At 41.2% G+C, this 25,845-nt stretch overlaps 1 protein-coding gene across 3 annotated transcripts in view; it reads left to right on the top strand.

Annotated features, from left to right (window-relative positions):
* The window catches only part of ZNF521 (zinc finger protein 521), a 301,555-nt gene that overhangs the window by 1,881 nt on the left and 273,829 nt on the right, over window positions 1-25,845 (top strand). The window lies entirely within an intron of this gene.

The raw sequence follows: 25,845 nt of genomic DNA, 5'->3' as shown, positions 1-25,845 counted from the left end.
GTCCGCGCCCCGCTTGGCTTCGCCTGGGCGCGTAGCCCGAGTAAACAATCGCGGGGACCCGGCCTGCTGGCTCGCCACGCCGGGGGCCCCCCACTCTCCGCCCGATACCCCTCTTGGCCACTACGAGAAAGTTGGCCAGCCCCTCGCCCCTGCGATTCCCCGCCGCCCCCCTTGGGGTCTTTTGCTTTTTAGGATGGGGGCCAACCCCCCCCCCCAGGCTCTCCGGTTGGAGAGGGAAGTTTGCGGGGTCCACGGGAGGGGATATGCTAGGGGGCTCGCGAGCAGGCGGCAGCGGCGGCATGGTGGGGGGCGGGGGACACTGAAGTTATTGATCTGGTGGCTGTGGTGGAATGTGGCGAGAGTCACGTGGCGGCTTCCTTCTCCTCCTCCTCCTCCTCCTCCTCCTCCTCCTCCTCCTCCTCCTCCCCCCCCCCCCCGCCCCGTTCCCCGACTCTCCTCCGGGGGAAACCGGGGGCGGGCAGCCGCGGGGAGCGGGGAGGTCTGGAGCTCCGAGGCGGCGAGCGGGAAGGGCGAGCCGCGGAGCGCGGGCACTCGAGAACGTGCGGGCTGGCAGGCCGGAGGATCGGGGCGAGGACCGGGGGCGGGGGGCGCTGGACCAAGGCGGCCGAGATCCCCCGCGACCCTGGCGGCGGAGGACAAAGGGCGACTGGTGCGCCCGCCGAGGCCGCGAGGTCCCGCCGAGGACCGTGCGCCGGGCCCCGCCCTCTGGTCCCCGCTGCTCAGCATCCCCGTCTTCCTCGGCGGCCGCGGGGCCCCAGCGCGCGGGGCCCCAGCGCCCGGCCAGCTGGGCTCCCCATCCGGCCTGCGGCTCGGGGCGGGCTGCGCGGAGCCGAGGTGTGTTCGTAGCCCGCTGAGCGGCCCCGGCCTCGCACACACAAAGCCCTTTCTTCTCCCGGGCGGGGACCGGTCGGAGGAGGGCCACGCTTTCTTTTCTCCCGCAACCCAGAAGTTCTGGGGTAAAAGCCGAGAGGAATCATTGACTTGTGTCTTGACACTGTTTTAGGGGGCGGTTTACGATCACGGGGGCCACCGCATTTTCTGGGAAGCTTAGATCGACCGAGGGCCTGCAAGACTCCACCGCCCAGAGCGCACGCGGAGCAGGGGTCCGGGGCCGCGGCTCGCGTCCCATCGAGCGTGGGGAACTTGCCCCCAGACTTCTGGCTGCCTTAAAAGTCGTGCGAACCAAGTACCAGGGCTAGCCTCTTCCAAGATGTTTGGAAAGAACTTTCCTGGGTGGGATAAAGTCACACCGGGGCTCAAGGGCTCCAAAAGGCTTCCCAAGTACCAGTACTTGAGGGAGGCTTCTTATTTTTGAAAAAGTTTATGGAAGTTTGCACGATTGGTAGTTTTGCTCCCCTGCAGCTCCGTAGTTTGTTTAGTTCACTTCTTTTGGGATGAATTCACAGTGAAAGTTCTCTTGACTGTGGGTGCATGTCATTCCCGTGCTTGCTAAAGAGGATTTATTCTCCTTCACGCTGGATTTTATGGGCTCTAAGAGAAGCGTCATTCAGTCAGGGCGATCTTGGTTAAGTCGAATTTCAGAATAGCTGGGACGGAGACCTGTGCAGTTTTTAGTAAAAGCAAAAGGTGGCAAGAGAGAGAGGAGAGAGAGAGAGAGAGAGAGAGAGAGAGAGAGAGAGAGAGAGAGAGAGAGAGAGAGAGAGAGAGAGAGAGAGAGAGAGAAGAGAAGAGAGAGGAGAGAGAGAAACAGGGCGTGTTATTCTTTTGTCAGATTGTCACATCGCAAAAATATTGAAGTACCTTTTCCATGAAGACACACATAGCCAGTGCCTTTCTTCCACTGCCAAACTCGAAATAAAGTTTTACATGATAAACATGGATTTATCTTCCATTTTCTATACTCACACGGAATACAGTGGTGGTGGTCTCCATCAGCTGTTTGGGAAGCTCCCAGAAGAGAGATGGGGCTTCAGGTGGGCTGGTGAGCTTTGAGGGCGAAGTCGCTGAAGACAGGAATAAAATCAGTATAGCTCTCACTGAAAAGCTTTTGTGTTTCTTTAGGGTACGCATTTATCTGGAAAATACATACTTACAGGAGCTTTGTCAGAAAAGTAATTGTGAAATAGGGCTCTTGGAGCCTTCTTCAGGACTCTTGTTAAATACCTAACCTTCATTTCTCCTAGTATCCATGTATCTTCCTGGAAGGCCCTCCATTTTTCAAACTGTATTTGAGAACTGTTCTGAATATGTGGTTTGGAAGGTTATCTCTGGGTTTCAGAAAAGCCAGGGAGATGAATATCCTGAATTAATAATAATAATGATAATAAACAGCACCAAGCAGCACTTTTCTGTCAGCAGGCTTACAAAGACAGCCTTGATTTAACTTTCTTCTTTGGTGAAGAATTGAGTAATTCTGTAGCCAATAGAAAAAAATTCTGATTTTATTAGATGAGTGACAAGATTTCAAAACCTTAAACACCATAATAACTTGAAAGAGGCATTGGAAACCATGCAAATGGAATGTGCCCTTCTAAATAAAACATGAAGCTCTGCCTTCAATTTTTCAACTTGTCTCCTAAACTCATACTGTTTCTTTAACAAATAAGGTTTAGGAGAGATTTCTGATATGGCTGTCACTTTTGATATCATAATTTGAAACTCATATCTCAAGGGAATAGTTTACATAGACAGGTAAAAACAGTAAAACAAAATGACAGTTAAGTTTGGAGTTTTTGTTTTCAAGCCAATGCTTAAAAATAAAGGACTGGCAATCCTATGAGTGGTTGTGTTTGCTCGGTATTCTCATAAGTTTAATGTTTTGATGACTCATTATAGACTTACAGTTTCCACAGGGTTTTTGTTTGTTTGCTTGTGGCAAACTTTACTGTGATTAACCTAATAACCCACCTACTAGTGAGTAGGGGGTCAGATTTCTGACTGCAGTAGAAGGTGCTTGCTCGGTTTCCTTTTCTGCAGTCCAGTTCATTCAAACTGTTAATGTCAAAAAGGTTCACTTTTCCATTTGTGAAAACTGTAAAATATATTTTGAAACATGGTATTCTTTTTCTCCTTCCACCTCTCAGTGCCCTGCAATCAAATTTCTCAGGCCATGTGAGTTGAAAACTTACTCTGTCCTTATGCTATGAATCTTCAGAAGAACGCTTTCTCTTGAATGAAACAAGAATTAATGTAACAAGCATTTCTCTTGAATGAAAATACAGGCATGGATGGTCAGGCAATTAAAGTAGTCTCCATTTTTACCCTATTTGTATTATTTGGATATTTATCTCAATTTCAGAGAGTAGTTATAGGAGTAGTTTGAGTTGATTACCTGAAAATAGTTTTGCTGTCAGCTTCTTTTCAAAAACAGCAAATCAGTTGTATCAAATTGGTCAATTATGACCCTTTTCTATTTTTCTTGCTTGCTCTTTAGTCTATTTCTTCTGGTACTTCTCTGAGGGGAGTTTCTTGGCCATTTTGCCTGCTGAAAATATTTAATATTTTTTTCTTGAAATTTACTCCTAAAAAGTACTGTAAAAAGGAAAAAGTGATCTGCTACAGAAAGGTGTGATATATCCAGTAAAAGCCAAGTTATAAAGCTGGGGAGACGAGAGGGGGGTCCTTAGACATTTCAATGCCAAGTTAAACAAAAGCTACAATTAGGGTAGCTGGACCCTCAGGTGTTCATAAACTCATACCAGGGACCTCTAGAGAGAAATGGTGGGAACCAGAGAGAAAGGGAGCCCCCAAGTGCCTTGTTTAACTTGGCTATCCCAGTAGCTAACCCTTTGTCACTTGGCACATGTTGAAGTTATCACACTTAGGTTTGACCTTCTTTCCCTTCTTCTCATTTACCTTTTTTTTTTAAATTTTTATTTTAAAGGAGAAGTAATTTATTTCAAAATAGAATGAAGTGGCAAACATTTAGCTCTCAATTTTAGAATGTAAACTACAGAATTTCAACTGAAAGGCAGTGGGTTTTTTGTCTATAGCCTTTTGAAAGTCAGGAGACCTATCTCTGAGGTATTCTCTAGTGGAAACACTCTAAAAATTTTAGGTGTGAAAAAAGCCACCACTGAGAGCTTCTCCTGACCCCTAAATTTAATAGAAACATTAAACTCTCTACTCCTTATGTAAACACATTTTTTTTCTTTTTAAGAAGTCAAAATATTTTTGCTTGTTGGCAAACAGGTTAGTGTAAGAAAAAAGAGTGGTTTTCTTGTATTTTGTGTGTGTGTGTGTGTGTGTGTGTGTGTGTGTGTGTGTGTGTATTGTGTCTTATTTCTTTTAAAAAAGTGCCTACAGCAGTAGAGATTGAGTTTTGCTTTCTGGAAATGATGCCACACTAAGGAAAAGAACCATGAATTTTGTATGCCAAGACAATTGCATTAAGACAGTGCGGTGGCTTTTAATTGGACATTGTAAAGTAAGACACTGCCTTCGAAATATTTTTGAGATAAATAGTTTAAGCATAACTTCTGTTCTAGTTTCTAACCAAAGGTGATTTAAAAGAAAATATTCAGAGGATACCTTTCTGTCTATATTCTACGTTTTTCTATAATCACTTTTATGATCGCGAGGGAAAAATGATCCACAGGCTTGTGGCACAGAGTAATGGAAGCATCTGCTTTTGGATTTGGAGGTTAAACAGCATGAGTATTGGAAACATTGCAGAAGCTCAGTGTTTGACATTCTTACCCCCTTTAGACAGTTGCAGTTGTACTTCTATTCATATCTCAGCCAGTGACTGTTTTTTCCCTCTACCACCTCTAAATTATACTGACTAGATGTTGAAGTCATTAAATTGATTATAGTCCAATCAGTAGACAATCCGACATAAACAAAAACAGCAATTACAGTTGGCAAGAATCCCATGAGTGCTAGTCAAAGTTCCAGAACTGATGGTCCAGTGAGTCTTTTCCAAAACGCCGCTTTCACAATTTCACCAGTTCTGGCAGCATCTTCTTAAAGGGAGGGTGCAAAAATTCATAAGATTCCACTTGGCCTTAAAAACAAAAACATCTGTTTGATGCATGAGTGGATTGTTGGCTTTTATTCACCCAGCCAAAAAAGGGCAAAAAAATAGGATATTGAACATAAAAGCATACATGTAAAAATGAAGTTACAAAGGGATTTGAGATTAGCAGCTTTTAATAAAGCAAGCTGTTAATAATTTTTCTTTTTTGTTTTGCCAGAGTATTCCCATATCCCTTAAAATCCATTGTCATTATTGACAGCGGTGACGCCTAATAGTGGTGATAGAATTTTTCAACTTTTTGCTTCCTGTAATTATACTTAGCTTAAAAAAAATTGGATCATTGCAAGTTTTGTAGCATATTTGTAGTTTTTCTTTCATGTGATAGAAACAGTTTTGCTCCCTTTTATTTTTTAACAAAGTGTCTGTGAGAACTGACATTTTTGGTAAATTTTAGTGAAATAATTGTTGACATAAGTTGATAGAATATGTTCTTTATGACCAAATTTGATGCATATCATGTTGGGCTTTAGTTATTTTTAGGAGTGAAAATAATTTTTTTAGACTTGCCACCCTTATAGCATTTTAGAAACCTTAATATGTCTAAACCAAAATGTAAATGTTGTCATTAAGTTGGTACTAAGTGAAAGAATGCTTTAGAATTGAGTGAGCTTTTGATGCAAATGCTGATATTCTAAATCAAACCTCGAAGTATTTTCCCAGATGTATTTAATTTTTGATTCCCATTGTGCTGTCAGAGGTTAAAGTTAGTTTCGTGGAGGCATGCATGCACTTTCTAATCCCATTTCAATTAAATCTGAAATAAAGTGTTCCTCTTTTTTGTTTGGGGATTACATGGTGCCCTAGCTAGGATTGATTGCATGCATATACTTGTTTGTTGCAATGAAAGTATACTTGTCTGATTTAAAATACCTTCTGCAACAATGTTATTACAAAGCAATTAAAACTCAAACATTAAAGTTAACATTAGTAAATTTAAATAGCTCTGTTATAGTATTAATCAAATAGTGTAAGGAAAGCTTTTAACTGGTTTAAATAATTATGCAACTCCTGGCATAAAAGCCTGACACAAGATAAATCTTTGAAAACTAAGTGGAATCATGGCTTTTTTTTTTAACTTTAATTTTAGGCAGCTTGGGCTTTTAGCATGCATCACACTCCACCTCTAGTATAAGTAATTATGCCAGTTTAGTAATTATTAGAGATGAAAGAAATTCAGTAAGATACGAATTCTAAAACTTCAGTAGCTTCAGTTTTACCAGAGATAATGATCAAGCAGCAGTTATCCAGCTGCCTGGGGACCCTGCCACTGCTGTAAGCACTGGGCTCATCTTGGGGGTATCATTATTATGGCAGCACAGACTGCAGTTGGCATTGCTACTCTAGATGTCTGATTGCAGAGGTTTATAATTTGGTAATTAAAAAATCCCAGAGTCAAATAGGACTCTCTGGAAACTACCCCCCCTCCTTTTTTTTTAAGGATTTAAATAAAGATAAATGTGGACATTTATGAATTATTGTTGGATACTACACCAGAGTATTAAGGTTCCAAAATGTCATGAGAAGAAATATTTGTATGTCTGCCTTTCTATTGCACTTGATGAACATGTGTTGGGCATTTTAAGTCTTATTTTCAAATGAAGAAAATTCAGTTTGGAAGACATACTATTCATGCATGAGCGTAACTATCTCAAGCTGAATAGACTCAAGTGATTGACATTTGAAATACTTATTTCCATAATGGGACAGTTTGACGGAGTTATGTGTTGGTATTTTGGTTATAAATATATGCAAACCCGAAAGGTTTTATTCAATGCTTTTCTTATCACCACTCAGCATGAGCTATACACCACTGTAGTATGTACATACACAAACATTCTCTAATGTTCTATGTGAAATATATTTATTTAGCAAATTCACCTATGTTAATCACACTTTAAGGTAAAACATGGAATAATTTGTATTTTGCCTAATAAAAGTTGGTATTGTTCTAAGGATCATAATTTCCTTTTAGAAATTAAAATCAGTCTACCATAAAGTGTCATTATTTTACTGTTAACTGCTTTCTCTCTTTTTCCTTTTTTTTAGGGGTGGGAGGTACAGCTGTGATGCTCAGGGGTTACTCTTGGCTCTGAACTCAGGAATCACTTGGGGGACCATAAAAGTATGCCAGGGATCCAACCTAGGTTGGTTGTGTACAAGGCAAATATCCTATCTCCTCTGTCCTATTAACAACTCTGTTCTCACGATTGCATCCTCCCCAAACTTGGAGAGGTGCTGAATCTATAATGCTAATTATTAATTTGTGATCAGGAATCTAAAAAGTATTGGTATTTTAAATTAATAATTGAGCTTAGAAGCAATTTTTAGCATTTCACACGCTCTTTACTAGTATTCCTTCACTGTAGAGTGAGATTAATAAGTGCATGAAAATGATTAACTATTAATTACTTTCAGCATTCCTAATGATTTTGCTTATCTCATTTGTTAAAAGTTTATCAGCTGTGTTTTCTGTCATTAGTATTTCACTTTTATGTTTGCTCATATTTGGAGATTAATAAAAGACTAAGGTTTTACAAACACCACCCTATTATGTAGCAGTGAAGCCCAAACAGGACTCTTGGCTGGAAGTGAGTGTGCTTGAGTGTTTGAATTCATTAGCTGATATAGGTGGAGTTCTAAGCTATGTGTAGGATGATTGGAGCTCCCTGTGTGCAACAGGCAAAGTACAATGAGCTTTATGTGGATGTGAACAAGAGTGAAAAAGAACTGTGAACTCAAGGGAATGTGGACTAATGCCTGGGAAGAGTTGAAAGTGAAAACTGAAAAATTAGTTGTGGTCATCATTGCTGTGACTTGGCTATTAGTATTGGTTGGGAGATGGCTGTGGAGTGAAAGGGCACCGGAGGCGAGTTCTGCTTTGCTGCCTGCTTTTTTGGCAAGCCACACCCCCTCTTTTCTCTAGGATTCAGATTCTCTAGCTATGAAATGAAGGGGCATATTTCATCATTTAATTAAAAAAATTGTTGACACCTAATTTTGTTTAAAAAACTGGACCAAGTTCTGAGAAACTGTGTCAAACACACTGATAAGCCTCAAGTTTATGAAGTAGAAAGCTGGATGAGATCGTAAATATCTTCTATTGCTTTGTAATTTTTGTGAAGGAAAGGGCAAGTGTGTGTGTGTGTGTGTGTGTGTGTGTGTGTGTGTGTGTGTGTGCTAACTTTTGTATTTACTTTTCTACGTGATTGTTAGATAATGTGAGCTTCAGAAACATTTTTGTTCTCACCATAATTGGCGAGCTCTTTCTTTTTAAGAATGGTGAGCTTTGCTTTATTTTATAATTTAAAGGCAAATGCACTGAGGGCAGGAGAGATAGTAGAGCAGATAAGATGTTTGCCTTGATCGTATCTTAGCCCGTTCAATCCCCTGCACCACATATCATTCCCCTGAGCACTGCCAGAAATGATATATAAGAGCACAGAGCAAAGAGTAAGCACCACTGGTTGTGCCCTCCTCAAAAGAAAGGTAAATACACTCACTTAAAATGAAACCACTAAACACTCATTTGGATTATGGTTATTGAGATGTAATATCTTGTACATCTCTAAAATCATCTGATAGCATTTTGAAAATTAATTGTACAGTACTAAAGTTAATTAAAAATTTTTTTCAAAGAATTGATGGCATCCTTTAAGATTATGGAGACTTTTTGGAGACTTTGTGTGATCTTTATATTAAAAAACAACAAAACAAAACTTGTTAGGAATCCCTACCATCTAAAATTGGGGGAAAGCAAGTTACAGGAATAATTATTATTATATATTTTTTTTAATTTTCAGGGTTAGAAGACCCGAGAGTGAAACAAGTTAGTATTGAAAAGTCCAAAGTACAGGTTTGATTATTTCCCCCCTGGGAGATAGGTGAATGCTTTGAAATAAACTTTTACAGAATCATAGATCTTAAGCAGGACTATTTAGGGATAATGATAGTGGGTGTCTTGATGGCCTTCGTGCTCAAAGATGTGAGTGCTGCATCAATGGTGATGGTGGAGTGTAACTGACCGAAGAAAAAGATGATCAACATGAAATCCCCTTTGCCTCCTCCAAAATCATATAGGTCATTTACATAAGTATTGCATCATTATGCCAAATTTTTAATCTTCAAAATAAAACCATTACAAGATAATAACACTCTTTTATAGCTCCCGTTAAATGTAACTGTTTTTTATACTTGCTGATTTGCATATTTAAAAACCCAGTATGAGTATGATGGGCTGGCAGACCCCTGGGATGGCTTCCTGGCTCTGTCTTTGCCTCTATCCCTCTGGCCACGTGAACACTTTGCCAGGTGTCTGTCTTATATCAAGTGCCCCGTAAACTTCTATGGAACCAAAAATCACTTCATTTCTTACCAAACAAATATGTTGGTCGTTGCTGGTTTCTCTTCTATTTCTAACATCCCAGGATTCTCATATTGAGAAGTTGTAATTCTTGCAAGTTGATCAATAATTCATATTAATGGAGCAAGCATGCTTTTAAAATTCTGAACTTGATTGAATTGTAGCTGATAGAACAAAATCAGACACCAGAGGTTGGATGGTTTTACTTTGCATATGATTTCTTGTCCAGACCCCCTTTTTTAGGGAGAGAGTGGATTTTGCCCTGGGTAGTGAAGGGTAAGGAATGAGAATCCATCCAAGCTCTGGAATTTTCACAGGACACCTTGGAGATGGAGATGGGAGTTCTGCACTGGGGACCAGTTTCCCGCACTAGAAGTTCGTTTGTGGGTTATATCACATTGCAAGCAGCCTTCATAGTAGCTGTCACTTAGCACTAGAAATTGTGAGTCTGTGTGGGTCATATTTTCCTGTGTCTTGGGTGGTTTTTACAGTGGGTCAGGTATGAACTGGCAACTGGTACAAATACTTCAGTCAAGGTCAAAGTGTGCCACTTTGAGGACAGCATTTTAATTTTATTTGATTTACGTTACCAAGTTATCTACAATTTACAATCATTCATTTGCCAAAAGGCTGGTAGTATTTTCATAAAGGAGCATAGACTAAATCTTTTCACAGCTTCTCTTTGGGACTCTTGTAGCTTCAGATTTTGGATTCTTAGTGTTGTACAATAGGAAAGACTTGAATATTATTTCTTTAATTTTTTTCCACATCCAGTGGTCCTCAGGACTTATTCCTGACTCTCTGCTCAAGAATAATTCCTGGTGGTCCCCAGGGGACCATATAGGGTGTTGGGGATTGAACCTGGGTTCGAAGAGTACAAGGCAAATCCCTAATCGCTGGGCTCAATCGCTGGCACTTAATTTGATTTCTTGAGTCCTCTGGCTTCCTCTATGAGGCATTTTTTTTTACCTACCTGAATTAAAAGGTACTTTTATGATCCCCTCTATAGCTCTTACATCATGGTAACTCTTGCAATAAGTTGGCTTTTTGATTCGTCAATAAGCACTTTTTGAGAGCAGGGTTCAATATTTTGTTCCTCTGAATCCCTGTAGCCTAAACCAGATGGTAAACAAACATGTAAATATACAAATGTCTTAAGTCAGTCATTTGCTTAATCATCAAATATTTACTGTACACCCATCATTTGCTGTACATCTGTGCCCTCGGAGTCTTAGAAATTGAGAAACTATGAAGGAGACAGACCTGGTCTATGGTTCTTCTGGAGTGGCATCGAGCAATGGAAACAAGTGATGGAGAGCATACGAGTAATTTTCACTCATGTGAAGGGAGCATACAGGGTGTTCAAGACTTTAACAGAGGTATAAGTGACAGCAGAGCAGAATTTCAGAGGAAGCACGTACAGATCAAATCTGAAGTTTAATATGTTTTCTAATGAAGACACTTGAGCATGGTCAAGCCTTCAGGATTTTTTAATTGGGCTTCATCGGGTGCTAGACACACAGTGAGAAATCAGTTGACCCAGGTGCTCATGGGTTTTATGGAGCCATCCAGTAGTCTCTGAAGACACATGTAGATGGTTCTTTGTATTCTCTCATCTTGCTGTTTCACTTTAGGGTATATTTAGTTCTGTGGGATTATTACACTTACACTTTATTCAAGTGAAAGTGTATGTTTATGTTGAAGCTTATGTTATTTAGATGTAGCTAACTTGTATACTAGTCTAAACTATCTTCTGTTTGTGATCCTTGTATTTTCAATTCAAGTAAACAATCCTAAATTTGTCCACTGGGTTTTTCATCCCCTAGATATCTTTATTCAAAATAGCTGGATTTCTTTCAGTTTTTTAATGCAGTCTAAATACAGGATCAACACACCCTTTTTTTTGTTGTTGTACCATTAGAAAATTTAACAAGTGTTTCTCATCTCAGAGTTTTTAGAAAGATATATACCGATCTTGTAAGATGTTTTTGCTTAGCAGAATTCTTAGCACAGTTTTCAAATCAAGTAGCTTTAGTAATAATAATAAAATGATAGCACACCAACAACTGTGATTATGTATGTTCTTTAATCAAAAGCTTGTGTGGAAAAGCTGGAAGAGTCTAAAATCATTAATCCACCTACCAACACCCCCCCCCCTTTTTTTCACTTTCCAGCTCTTATTTTTTGGGCCTTTTTCTATAGTCTCCATTCATGTTGGTGGTTTTCACAAAGCTTCAAAAAATCATCCATGAAAGATGTTTTAATCCAAGATTTGACAGTCTCCAAGCTGGAGTGAGAAGCATTGATCCTCTAGGTGCTGCTTATGTGGTACCCTTCCAGCTGTTGAATATGTTCCCCAGTTAGGCTGAGGGTCGCTAGTAACACCGTTGGAAACCGTGCAGGATAGCTCTCCTGCTTTAAGATGGCCCTGAATATAAGGGAGTGTCTTGAACATCAAACTGGAAGTTCTCTGTGTTGTTTCTCTAAATGTTTTCTAGCAAACTCTGTATACACACTTATAACTTTTCTTTATCTATCAACTCTTTACACTGGCTGATGATCTGTCATTTTATTTAAGGTTCCTCCCCACATCCCCACCCTTGGTGACATGTAGCTGTTTGTATTTTACTTATATATTTTACATATGTTGTTATTTCAGTGAGGGCTGGAGCGATAGCACAGCGGGTAGGGCGTTCACCTTACACGTAGCCAACATGGCCCACCCGAGTTCGATTCCTCTGCTCCTCTCGGAGAGACCGGCAAGCTACCGAGAGTATCTCACCCGCAGGGCAAAGCCTGGCAAACTCCTGTGACGTTATTCGATATGCCAAACACAGTAACAAGTCTCACAATGTTACTGGGCCCGCTCGAGCAAATCGATGAACAACGGGAGGACCGTGACTGTGTTATTTCAGTGAATATATTTACATCCTTGCTGACATGGATGTGTGTTTGTGTGTCTATGTGTGTGTATGTATGTGTGTATATGGCAAATGCCTAAAAATAGAATCACTGGGTAAAAGATAGAATTTTGGTAGATACTGCCTGTATGCCCTCTGCAGAGGTAATACCAATTCTCACTGCTGTTAACAGCAGGGTTAAAGAGTGCCTGCATTTAAATGTTTTATCTTTACCAATGTGCAAAACAAAGAAAGACTGGCATTGACATTTTAATGAGAATTTCAGCATATTGTGCATCTTTTAGATGTTTACACACCACTTGTATTTATTTTTCTGAGAATTGACCTTTCCAGTGCCTTCCTCCATCTCCCTCCCACCCCCATAGCCCAATAGTGCACAGGGGAGCCAGGGCCATTTCCAGTGATTCTCAGCTAACTGGACCTGGTGATGCAATATCAGGGCCTGAAGAGATGCCGCGTGCTGCCTGAGCTCAGTGGTACCGGAATTCTCCTGGGCCACCGCACAGTGCTTAGGAGCCGCCAGAGCTAAGTCATACTCAGGTGTGCCAGGGGGAGGGCGTTGGAGGGGCATCATGCAGCCTTACTCGTAACTTTTTGTTCTCTCACTGTCCTGAGTTAACTTTTGATTTCCTTGGCTTCTTTATCTTTTGGTTTAAAAAAGTGTCTCATATTATTGAGAAGTTCAGCCCTTTGACATCTGTGCTGCTGCTATTTCCCTCAATTTGTCTTTTGGCATTGTGGGTAGTATATTTTCTTTTGCTGTACATAAGGTTAATTTTTAAATCATTTTCAGCTTGTCAGTACTTTCTCTTTGTAATGAGTAGATTTTGTGTCTGACACAGAACATGTTTTTTTTTTTCCCTTTAAAAAATCATTCTTTGAATTGTCCTCCTCATTACTGGCTGTTGAACTCCTACCCCACCTTGTGACCCAAGCACCTAAGCATATTTCTGGAACTGTAGTAGGTGCTAAGCAAATGTTTCAGAAATGTAGTCAATATAGTATATGATGGTTAAGAGCATGGGTGTTAACCAGACTCCCTGTCTTGAAATTCTAATCTTGTCAACCTTGCTTATTAAATCACTGTACTATAAATTTCTGCATCTGCAGATGAGCTTAATCGTAGGACCTAATTTATATTATTATTGAGCAAATGAAGAGTTAATTCACATAAGCTCTCAGAACAGTACTGGGAAAACAATACTTAGTAAATGTGTGTTATTCTCAGAGGTATTTTCACTATGTAGGGAATCTCTTTACCCTGTGATGTACAGCTATTTTCTAAAAAGTCCCTATTTTTCGGTGGGCACCTGCATGGCTGTATCCCTTTAAGAGGCCTGTCTCAGGATGTTCCTTTCAGATGTCTTTGCTGGGTTCCGTCTGCTCTGGCCAGATCCTTCATGCTGGCCAGGGCAGCACTTGATTCCTAGCTCCACTTTGCTTTGCTGCCAATGTAGAGAGAGTTCTGAAAGAAAAATTCCTGCAGAAATTCCAATTAAAAGATAATGGAAACATAAAGTGGAGCTAATTAATTTTAGAGCCTCTGCCATCTTTTTGGTAAGTCAGGTCTGTGTCTTTGAGGTTCTTTGCAAAAGGGCCAATGCTAATTTGCAAAGGTAGGCTAATTGTTCTTGGGAGAGGAACTAGAGACAAATAATTCACATATCATTATGAAGGTTTAATCATGGTAGATTTATTAATAATCCTTAAATTAAAAAGGTAAATCTGGGCTTGGGTTTACAAAGGAATTAGCCGAACAAGGGGATGATTTCCTACATTGCCATACTCATCATTTAATTTCTCTAGAAGCATTTTCTTTGAGGCTACAGAGAGGATTTCTGTGCTGTCTGGAAGCACATGTGGGTCTAGAGTGTGAACATGGATGGAGAAGACAAGACAGGTCTGCCGATTTGACTGTTAATTGCTGTTCTGGATGGGGCGGTGTCCAATCCTTTACTTTTACTTGAAACCATACTTTTGGTCCCATTGTCTAAACTCTCTTTCCTCTTAGTTTTGTCTCCAATCTCCTCTGCAGTAAATTCTAACCATTCGGTTTGCTTTATTTTTTTTTCCCAGGCCTGCCCTTACTCATTCGGTCACCAGTCCCACTCTCTCTATTTAGCTGGTGTAATCACCCGGTCCCCAGTCCCAGATTGCTGGGCTCTGGCTGTCCCATTGGGCTTTCGAAAGCCAGCCTCTATCATTGCCCGCTGGTTGACCTCAGCACTCATTTGTCTGGCGAGAGTCTGTGTAGACACTACCATCTTTCTTTATTTTAGCTAAATTATAACTGTCATAAAGTTGTCTTTCTATACGGACAAATTCTTAAACCTTAATATATTCAATCAAATGCCTTTCAAATATTCATTTATACTTTCCCTTCAACCTTCGTGCTAAATGAAGTGAAAGTAAGAGTAATGAAAAGCAGGGTGGAGAGGGCCAAGAGAATTGTGTGAGGCCACTTTTAATGAGTGGAATATCCTTAACTGACAGTGACCAGAGAAATTCCCTGTCAAGATAATTTAGATATACACATTGGGACCCATATATTGGACCTGGGTGGAAGTTTAGTTCCCTGACAGGTCAGCTGCAGGTGGGGCTGGAAACCATTGCTGGGGAAGAGCCAAGTGTCTCCCAGTGGGGTGTGGCTTCTGAACGAAGGGATATGAAGGGGACGGGACGTGGACACTCAAGTGCTTGTCCACTTCAGTGGCTCATCTCAGGTCATACTATGACATTGCAAAGCAAGAGGGAGGATGCTCTCAGTCTCTTCAGTTCTAATTCTAGAAAGTACCTTTTATTTTGAAATTAATTATTTAAATAAATTAATTATTTAAATTGTCACTGTCACTGTCCTCCCGTTGTTTATCGATTTGCTTGAGGGGGCCCAGTAATGTCTCCACTGTGAGATTTGTTATAGCGTTTGGCATATCGAATATGTCACGGGTAGCTTGCCAGGCTTTTGTTGTGTCGGCAAGATGCTCTTGGTCGCTTGCCGGGCTCTCCGAGATGGGTGGAAGAATCGAATTTGGGTCGCCTGGGTCTGCCGCATGCAAGGCAAACGCCCTACCCACTGTGCTATCGCTCCAGCCCATTATTTAAATTAATTTAAAAAATTATAGTTTAAGTCATGGGAGGGGGGCACTATGCAGGACATACCTGCTCTGTGCTCAGAGGTCACTCCTGGCAGTGCTTGTGGGACTGAAGTTGGGTGAGCCAAGTGCATGGCAAGCTTCTTAGCACCTGTGATATCTCTCCATCCCATAAGTCACGTGTTTACAATAGCATTATGCTGATGGCCCCAATTGCACACAACTACCGCCCCTCACTACTACCAGAGAGTCCAACTTGCCACCAGTGTCCCCATGCGACATCTGGTCTGCCTCCTTGTCCCCTCCCAGTCTTGGGATCTCAGCTCTATAGTCCAAAGCCAAAAGCGAAGAGCTTGACACGTCCATTCCCTTACTCTGCCTCCATATGTACCATAGAAGAGTGAGATCACCCAGTTTTACTGCCTCTGTTCTAGACTATGGAAGGAAAGGTGACTTTCCTTCCCCTCCCAGACTCCACCCAAGCCCGATTCCAGGTGCACGGCTGTGTCACAGTGACCTTCCTGATCCTGGACTGACTTGTTATGGTCTCAGGCTTTGGGTCTTACATGCAGAGTCAGCATTTTGCCTCCTGCCCGAGTCACTCACTGTGTCCTGGCGAGTTGCTCTGAGGGACTCAAGTGCCCATAAACCTGAACTTGTATCTTACATGTTAAGGCATCTCTCAAAGCCTCAGTTTTCGTACCAACAAAATGGTAAGAATCTACATCATATGACTGCTGTATACGTCCCTTGTATATGGGGAAAAAAGAAAATTCTGTAAAACCTGTGAGCGAAAATGGTGCAAAGCAAAGAAACACCAAATATCATCAGTTTAGATGAGAAACATTTTGAGTGCTCCCAGACCCCCAAAGGAGACCAGCCGATCATATCAAATGACACGCCAAATCTAAGAGAACACTGATACGGGGTGAGAGCAGGATGACTGTGGTGATTGCACAGCCTGAGAAAGATGTCAGGGACATGAAACGACTTGCAGCTCTGCCTTGCCCATGGCCGCTGCAGTACAAATCCCCAACATAAGTGTCTACTTTGGGGTGAAGGCATAACATATCCTCTTCAGATTTCTTTTGGTTGCACAAGTACATATTAATGTAGGTCTTTTGTGAAAATAATGTGGTGCAGGGTAAATATTTGAAATGCAGGAGATACCATGTTAGTATATGTGGAAGCGTAGAGTCTCAGGGGTGGGGGGAGGAAAGTCTCCTTTCCTTCCATCGTCTAGAACAGATGCAGCAATACTGGATGATCTCACTCATCTCTGGTACATAGGGAGGCAGAGCAAGGGAATGGATGTGCCAAGCTATTGACTTTTGGCTTTGGATTGCAAAGCTGAGATCACAAGACGGGGGAGGGGGTAGGGAGGGAGACCAGAAGGAGCATGGACACATACTGGCCCCTCAGCAGGTTGCTACCTGCCCAGCTTTTTAGGATGAAGGTTTGCCTGGAAGGAAGCACATGTTTTATTATTCATTTTATTTATTTTTGTTTTGTAGGCCACTCTGGTGTTGTTTAGGGATTACTCCTAGCTCTGTGCTCAGGGATTATCCTAGCTCTATACTCAGGGATCACTCTTGGTGGTGCTTGGGATACATATAGGGTACAGGGAATGGAACCCAAGTTGGCTGTATACATTCAGCCCTCTGTATTTTCATTCCTGCCTACACACATAATTTTATTGTCTTTACATTGTCCACTTCTGCAAAATCTTGAGGGTTGAGCTGATGCTGTGGCTGCCATGCTCTGTATTAGGGAAAACAAAACATGGGCTGGAGCGATAGCACAGCAGGTAGGGTATTTGCCTTGCACACGGCCGACCCGGGTTTGATCCCTGGCATCCTATATGGTCCCCCAAGCACCGCCAGGAGTAATTCCTGAGTGCAGAGCCAGGAGTGACCCCTGAACATCGCTGGGTGTGACCCAAAAAGGAAAAAAAGAAAAAAAAGAAAAAACAAAACACAAAAACTAAACATATTCCTGAAGAAAAGTCTAAGAGGTATGTGTGTGTTTGTAGTTCAACTTTTACTAAGCATTCTCTGTAGTGAAAGTAGTTGAGACTGAGTCACTGTGGCTCAGACTTTCCACTTGGACACTTACTTAATACTTCCAAAGACACAGCTAGCTAGTTCATGTGGTCTTCAGTTAATCTTGCCTGAGTTATAATTACTCCTATGTTACAAGTGAGGAAAAAGACACTGACACAGCCCTCAGTGAAGGGGCAGAAGTAAAAAAAGAGAGACTTCCTCCTGATTTGAAAAGAGATAGCCTCTAATCTCCCTATTCTCAAGAAGAAGCCAGGGCTGGTCCTTGTTGGAGTGAGCTCTCGTTATTCTCTTTGGCCTTTAAAACTTAGATCTCTGGACTGGAGTGCACAGTGCTTAAGATACATGTCTTGATGTGGCCCACTCCAGTTATATCCTGTGTCATCCAATTTGCTAAGCTTCACTGGGACAGTCCTAGATGCCCCTGAGTGTTAAGGGGTGGCCTATATAAACCTGGCACCTCAGGACCTGAGAAACATCACATCCTTGGGGCCCAGTCATTAAACCACTTCGTTGAGAATTGCTGGGAGGGGCAGTCTCCTGAACACTGGTTGGAGGGGAAACCATGAAATAATTTAGCTCTTAGTTCCTTCCCCCGTTTCACCCCTCTAGAGAAAGTTACTTCTACAAAAAAAAAAAAAAGAAAAAAAAACAGAAAAAAACGGTATTATTCAGTAACACCTGAGAGAGCTGAAAGAAGCATAAGCCTGAGAAATCCCTAATTGTGTGATTAAAGGCTTTAGATTCTGATAAAAGAATTGCCTGTCTCTGAAAACTGATCTGGGAGGTGTTTTAGAGGAAATGATGGGGGTGCCAGACGAAAGGATCCTGGAGTGTTTTCTCACTGTTGGTGGGTCTCAGCAGAAATATCTCCGATACAGTCTGAAACCTAGACTTTCAAAGCGTCTCCTTCTGGGTATTTGTTCTCAAAGGTCATGAGGTTGGTTAGGGTGGAGCCCACCAGTTTGGATTATAGGAAAACATGAGTGTTGGTTGCAAAATTACAACAGTGGATATCACTTTGAGTGGCAAAGACTCCTGGTAATGTTGCATTGACTGTTTCAAATACGCCCTGTGGAAAGACTGCAGTAGAAGTGAGTTTCTGTTTTCTAGTGACTGGTGATGGTTACTTTTTCATACTGATTTTCTTTGTTGCTATGAAGAGACTGACACACCTGTTGGGGCTGGGTGGACACTGGGCACTAATGCCATCAGGGCAGGTGACCCATCACGCTTCCTGAAAAATGTTGCCTGTGCTGTTGTCTTATAGATAATAGTTTAAAGATGCTTGTTTTTCTGTCTTTTCTTTTTCTTTTCATAGTGTTGGCTAAGTACAAAGTTTTCAGAAGGGATGGTTTTTAGAGCTGAGAATGTGACTCAGGAGTAGGGCACTTGCTTTGTATCTGTGAGGTCCTGGGTTTGAACCCTGGCATTGGAAAAACCAGTGACAACAACCATTTAAAATGTTAGAATTTCGACAATTACAATCAATTGTAGGATTGTCCAGATTAATTTCATTTAAGGGGGGGGCTCCATTCTCCTCCTGACTTTTGACCAATAAGACCAGTTTAGTGCTCAGACCCAAGGATGTGGTACAGCTCAGGCCTTGTGGTGCCGGGGATTGCTTAGTGGTCCTCAGGGGGTCCTTATGATGCTGTGGAACAAACTTGGCTTGATGTACATGCCAAGCATACTGACGCCTGAGCATCTTCTTGGCATAAAATAGTATGTCCTAACCCTCTGGCTTATTACCTGGAGATATCCTACTTAGTTATGTATATTTACTGTGCTTTTTCTGCTATTTAATGACATGGTGAAAAAGTGGGGTGATTAAATATGGATATTAGCTGTTATCCCTTCTGTGTGATTGATTTTGTTGATTTTACTTTATACATATTTGAACACTATCTGATAATAAATCATCATTTAAGATGTATATAAAATATATGCTATAAATACTTCTAACTTGCTCAGATTATCTTGACAAATAAGGACTGAAACTATGTAAGCAGGAACCTAGTCTCACAAATGACTATTAATTTATAGTTACTAAGATAATGGCATACACGTTCACATTCAGTTCTATCTGGGTAGCTCTGTAAATTGTGTATTGATTATGCTAATGGCAGTGGTGTCTTTATTACTTGTCTGAAGATACATGCAGATTGAATGCACATTTGGCAAGGTCATCATTCTATAGGAAAGGTGTGTTTTTAAAATCTGGGTTTTAAAGAGGTTGACTTAAAACCTAAAAAAAAAAAGCAATTATACATGCAGAAATGTGAAACTTGCCCTGCTTTATAAAATGAAAAGTGCAGTTAAAAAATAAATTAATATTTCTTTTTATTTCCTTTGTTTCAGATTCCTTAAGGAAAGTATTGCAGAAATGGTTCTAAATCAATAATGATCTATTTTTGTAGTTTATTTTGGGTTGTGTGGCTTTTCTTGCTTTATTGGGCTGAAGGAATCATATGCGGGGTTGTATGTATATTTAATTTATTTGTCCAAGTAGAGGGGAACAAAATGAATTTTTCCAATTATACATAAATATTCTTGTATTTTGTGAGCTTCTGTCATCGATCTCAACCTCAATTTTTCTCCAGTCTTTTATTGTGCAAACATATGCCTCATTTTGTAGAATTTTCTTCTTTCCTTTTACATTGGCTGAGCCATTGTATTTTCAAGGCCATTGTTAGAAACCACTTTCTTATTTCTGGAATGTGATCATTCTTTCTTTCTTTCTTTCTTTCTTTCTTCCTTCCTTCCTTCCTTCCTTCCTTCCTTTCTTTCTTTCTTTCTTTCTTTCTTGAAATATGGTGTTTCTATATTTCCTTGTAGGCTAGGCAACAAAAGAAAAGAAAAAGGCTTAAAATTTTTGCTTTTGGGATCTGACGGATAATACAGTGGGTAAGGCTTTTGCCTTGCATGCAACCAAGCAGGATTGGATACCCTGCACCCCATATGATCCAGTCCCCTCAGCCCCACCAGGAATAGTCTCTGAGCATAGCCAAGCTGTGGCCCCAAATAAAAATTTTGTTTTCACATTATTTTAATATGAAACTTGCGGCTGACCTGGATTTGATTCCTCCGTCCCTCTTGGAGAGCCCAGCAAGCTACCGAAAGTATCCTGCCCACATGGCAGAGCCTGGCAAGCTCTCTGTGGCATATTTGATATGCCAAAAAACAGTAACAACAAGTCTCACAATAGAGATGTTACTGGTGCATGCTCGAGTAAATCGATGAACAACTGGAAGACAGTGCTACTTTATTTAATCACAGTTTGACTCCCAGTTTAAGATCAAGGTGTGGATATGAAAAAAAGGTAAAACATGGTGGTGGGAAATGGGCACCAGTGGAGGGATGGGTATTTGATCATTGTATAATTGAAACCCAAGCACCAAAATGTGTAAGGCTGCAACTGTACCTCACGATGTCTCACTATTAAAAATTAAAAAAAAAATAAATAAATAAAAGCACAGGACCCCCCCCCCCCCCCCAAAAAAAAAGGTAAAACAGCAGACCTTGGGGATGTGCTCAGGTGATGGAGCACTTGAACTTTGTTTCTATCTCCAATACTGCCTGTTCCCCAGCACCACCACTTGTGGCTCTGGTGACTCTGGAAGCATCTCTGGGTGTGGTCTCCCCAAGCATAGTAACAGCGGTTAAGTCCCTTGCCTTGCAGGTGACCAGCTTGAGTTCACACATATGATCACCTGAATGTAAACAGAGTGATCCCTGAGCACTAGGTAAGATTCCTGAGCATAGGAGTAAAACCAGCCCTGAACACTGCTGGGTGTAGCTTATAAACCAAAAGAAAAGAAAAAGTAGAACTTTTAACAAATACTAGCATCAAAAAAAACATAGTTGCTAGTAAAAAGAGTTAACAGATACTGGGCTGTTTTGTGAATGAGAGTACAGAATATACAAAAGAATCAGTTGCTGCTTGCTTATCTCTAGGTTCAATATCCTAAGTCTTCCAATAGTATCTGAAACTGCAGTTAATACCAACCTAAGCCCTCTAAATGCTATTCTTTTCAGTGCCTATATACTTAGGATAACATTTACTTTTATACATTTATAAATTTGGTGCAACTGGAGATTAACAATAATAATTGTGAATAAAATAAAACAATTATAAACAGGACTAATAGTATAATAATAATGGATATTTGAATATATCTCTTAATATCTCAAAATTGTCCTCCCGTTGTTCATTGATTTGCTTGAGTGGGCCCAGTAACGTCTCCATTTTGAGACTTGTTGTTATTGTGTCTGGCATATTGAATACATCACGGGTAGCTTGCCAGGCTTTGCCGTGTGGGCAAGATACTCTAGGTAGCACAGCGATAGGGCTTTTGCCTTGCACGCAGCCACCCTGGCAAAGCCAGGTTCAATTCCTCGTGCCTCTCTCAGAGAGCCCGGCAAGCTACCGAGTGTATCTTGCCCGCATGGCAAAGCTGGCAAGCTACCTGTGGCGTATTCAAAATGCCAAACACAGTAACAACTAATCTCAAGAAAATGGAGACGTTACTGGGCCCGCTCGAGCAAATTGATGAACAATGGGAGGACAGTGATCTCAAAATACCATATCTACTTTTCAAACACTAGGTAGCTGCAGGAAAATGGAAGCTGTTAGGGAATGGGTGCTCCCATACTGTTGCATTGCATCAGGAGGATGTTTCATGTTTAAAACAGAAGCAAACACTTTCTCCCTTAGCTAGTGTTTCAGTAATTGTTGAGATAGTTAACTTTAAGTATCCAATTCAGAAATATTGTGACAATTGGATTGGTGTTATCTAAAATAACTGAAGTAATAAAAACAGTTGGCAGAAGCATCAGAAGATATGGTGTCTGGAATACAAAGTTCTTTTTTGCCCCAGGATTTCTTTTGCTGGGATGGAGCGATGTTTCTAGCTGTGCAACTATAGCTGAAGCTTGTTCGTTACATTTAAAGAGGAAATTACTAGATCTTCTCCCAGACTTCCAAATGTTTAAATCCTAGATACACAAGTATATTTCATTTATTATTGTAGTTGTCCACTTAAGAACTATAGCTGGCCATTCGGTGGTAGTGACTTGAGATAAATGCTTTTAAATCATTTGTTTTCCTTGGGGCCAGGAAGATGGTTCAGTGGCACAAAAACCTAATGTGAGGCTGCAGGTTCAAATCCTGGTGCTCCCGGTATGTGCTGAGCCCCTGCTGTCAGCTCTTCTGTCTGGGTTCCCCGTTGAGAAAGGGCCTGGAAGGGAACTGGTGGATCAGAAGTCCCGAGGGTAAGCTTAATCCCCTCGAGTTTAGTCCTAGTGACACCACAAGCTGGAGGTACTCTGACAGCTTCACCATCTGCAGCTCCCTGGTGAGGGGGATAAAAAAGGTTTCCTCTAGAGTAGATTTTTTTTAAAGCAGATTTAAAATCTCTTTGCTAGAGAAATTATAATATGCATATCTGAATATTAAAAATGTCTGTCATTTCTAAAATATAAAGTGGAAAGAAGGATCCACGAGACTGGATTGAAGATTGAACACAGGGATATTAAAATTGGTTTTGTTGGGCTTTTCATTCTGTTTTGTTTGTTTTTGTTGCTTTGTCCCATACCTGGCAGGGCTCTGGGACCTGGCGATGCTGGGGATTGAACCTGGGTTGTGAATGCACAGTCAGATGGGACTTCTTCAAGTATGGCCCTCGTGACCCCAAGTACCACTGACTTGGGCACTTTCAGCCTACTCCAAGATAAGCTCTTCCTGCTTATTGATCCAATAAACAAATTAAATCTTATGAAAGTAAAAAGAATCTATCTAAAGATCTCCCAAGTCCCAAGAAGTGTTATTGGAGCTCTTGCAAATCTCTGACACTAGATTTAAAAGTTAGTTGTGATAGGGCTCTCTCTCTTGAGTTTCTTTCCACTTTTGATTTTGCTTGGATTATGAATAAAAGACCAAGTCTCGATGTGAAAGCCATGAGAAAGGCAATTGGATTGGCAATTGAATGAATACTGCATATTCATCAGTACCCTGATGAATAGCACTGTAGCACTATCCTCCCATTTATTGGTTCATTGATTTGCTTGAGCGAGCACCAGTAATGTCTCTATCGTGAGACTTGTTACTGTTTTTGCCACATCAAATATGCCACTGGGAGCTTGCCAGGCTCTGACGTGCGGGCGAGATCCTCTCGGTAGCTTGCCGGGCTCTCTCAGAGGGGCAGAGGAATTGAACCTGGGTTGGCTGCATGCAAGACAAATGCCCTCCCAGCTGTGCTATTACTCCAGCCCCCTGATGAATATTTAAAAACCAAGATATCCAGCCCCTCAACTTGTTTCCCCATGTGTCATACCTGCTCACTGAGGAGGCAGCTCTGGCTTTTTTTTGCTCATGGTTAATCTCTGGACCCTTTTTTCTGGAGTGGCTTTTGTCAACTGGTTTTCTGTCCACTTGCTTTTTCTCCCCTACCCTTCTTTTTGAACCATGTCATAGTCTCTAGATAGGTTTCCCGCTGCTGATCACTTTCATCCATTTCTCAGTTACCCTTGGAGCATCTTTTTAACCTGTCAACCACCTTAGCCTTTCCTAAAAGTCCTTCATCAGTTCTTGTGGCAGTGGGATTAAATTTGAGCATTTAGTTCACAGTGGTTCCTTTATGGTCTGGTGCCTTTTCCAGCCCAGGTCCCTGCCCCTGCTTACCTTTCATTCCTTTCTATTCAACATCCCTCTTATGAACAGCACAGAAGAACTTGTGTTTCTGGACAGGAATCATTTTTATGCATTTTCTGTTTTTTATATCTTTTCTTGGTTTAGAGAACTGCTTTCTACTTGTCATTATGACTATCCGTCCCTTAAAACTAAGCTCAAGGTGTTCTCTTTGCTTATTTTGGGGGCTCTCCCAGGCCTTGTCAGTGATTCCTCCAAACCAGTCCTGTGGTAAATGTGAGGGTCTGGTCTGAAGATATTGTTAGTGCTGGGACTTTTGCAGGTCACGCATGGGGCTCTTGGGAGACCTTGAGGGCCACACCCAGTGGTGTTTGGGGGCCTTCAGTCATCCCTGTGGCTCTGGGGATCAAATCCAGAAGATTTTCCTGCTGTGACCCATTTAAATTCTCTTAATCTGGATGCCTCCATCTGAGTACTTTTACCTGCTCTCATCTTCACTCACTGTCTTCTTCCTTTCTCTCTCCTGTGCCTGGTGCATGCTGGCCTTCCTGCATGCTGTGTCATGCCCCCTAAAGAGGTGCCTTTTACTTGGTGCACTTGGATATATGGAAAGGAGGTAGGCCTGTAGGTAGTTTTCTAGTCCTCCAAAGTTATTCCCGGATGCTTTAAGTACGAGGATCAGTTTTCTTGAACAACTGACTCCACCAAATTGGGAAATTTCTCTCTGTTTCCTTCTGCAAGCTCCATGGGATCAGCAGCAGGTTGTAGACTTTTATCCTTCTAAGGAGCTCAGTAAGTGTTTGTTTCCCGAAGTTCTGACAGGGCATCAAGAATCATTCAATTTGAAGGTTAAAAGACTTTGAAGGCAGGGGAATATTTATAAAAACTCGGCACATGAACACTGGAGTGTTGAGATTGCTTTTTTTTTTTTTTGAAATTTTATGTTAAAGATTAGCAGAAAAAAAAGAATTTTGGGCGGAATTTTGATTGGAAGAGGAGATGATTTCATTTGGTTCCAAAGTGTGCATATGTATATGTATGTGGTTTTTTAGACCTCTCCCAAGGCTAATTTCTTCCCACTCAGCCTTCTCCTACAAGGAATTTCATTGTAGATAGAAGAGTGGTAATAAATTCACATTCGGCATGTTCTCCTTGGTAATATTGCATATGATATTTCTCTGTGGTCTTCAAGGACCGTGATAGACCTGTAGAACAATCAAGCAAAACCACAGAAATCCTAAACTTCAGCAGTGTGATTTTGTTTAATAGAGATATAATTCTTTCTGTCTGAAAAGATTTTGTAGACAATGGAAAGAACAAGTAACATGAAAAGATTTTTTTTCTCTTTTCCTGTAAAACAGTTTAATAACTTTCAGAAGATAGAGTGGTTATAAAATAAACATTGCCCCAAAAGTTGTTTTTTTAAAGAAAAGCACGTTTTCATCTTAACCACATGAACTCTTTGGATCAGCTGGCAACAACCCGGCCAGCACATGCCCCCAGTTCCAGGAGGCTCATAGCCACTCAAAGCAATTGCTTTTGTGTCTGTTAAGTGTTGTTTGTTTGTTTACCTTGTCTTGACAGTAAGAAAAAAAAAAAAACCAACCAGGCAGTAGACCAGCATGCGGGTGGGTGTGGGCCAGCCTGCTGCAGTCCTGCAAAGTCTGCTGGCCTCTTTAGAACAGTGTGGATTTATTTTCCTAAATCTGTTTCCATCTTACGGGATTTCAAGTTAGAATGTAT

The sequence above is a fragment of the Sorex fumeus genome, unplaced genomic scaffold (genome assembly GCF_029834395.1).
Source record: "Sorex fumeus unplaced genomic scaffold, SorFum_2.1 ptg000128l, whole genome shotgun sequence".
In the NCBI taxonomy this organism is placed as follows: domain Eukaryota; kingdom Metazoa; phylum Chordata; class Mammalia; order Eulipotyphla; family Soricidae; genus Sorex; species Sorex fumeus.
Note: the sequence above shows the minus strand (reverse complement) of the source record. Positions and strands in the feature narration are given on the sequence as shown.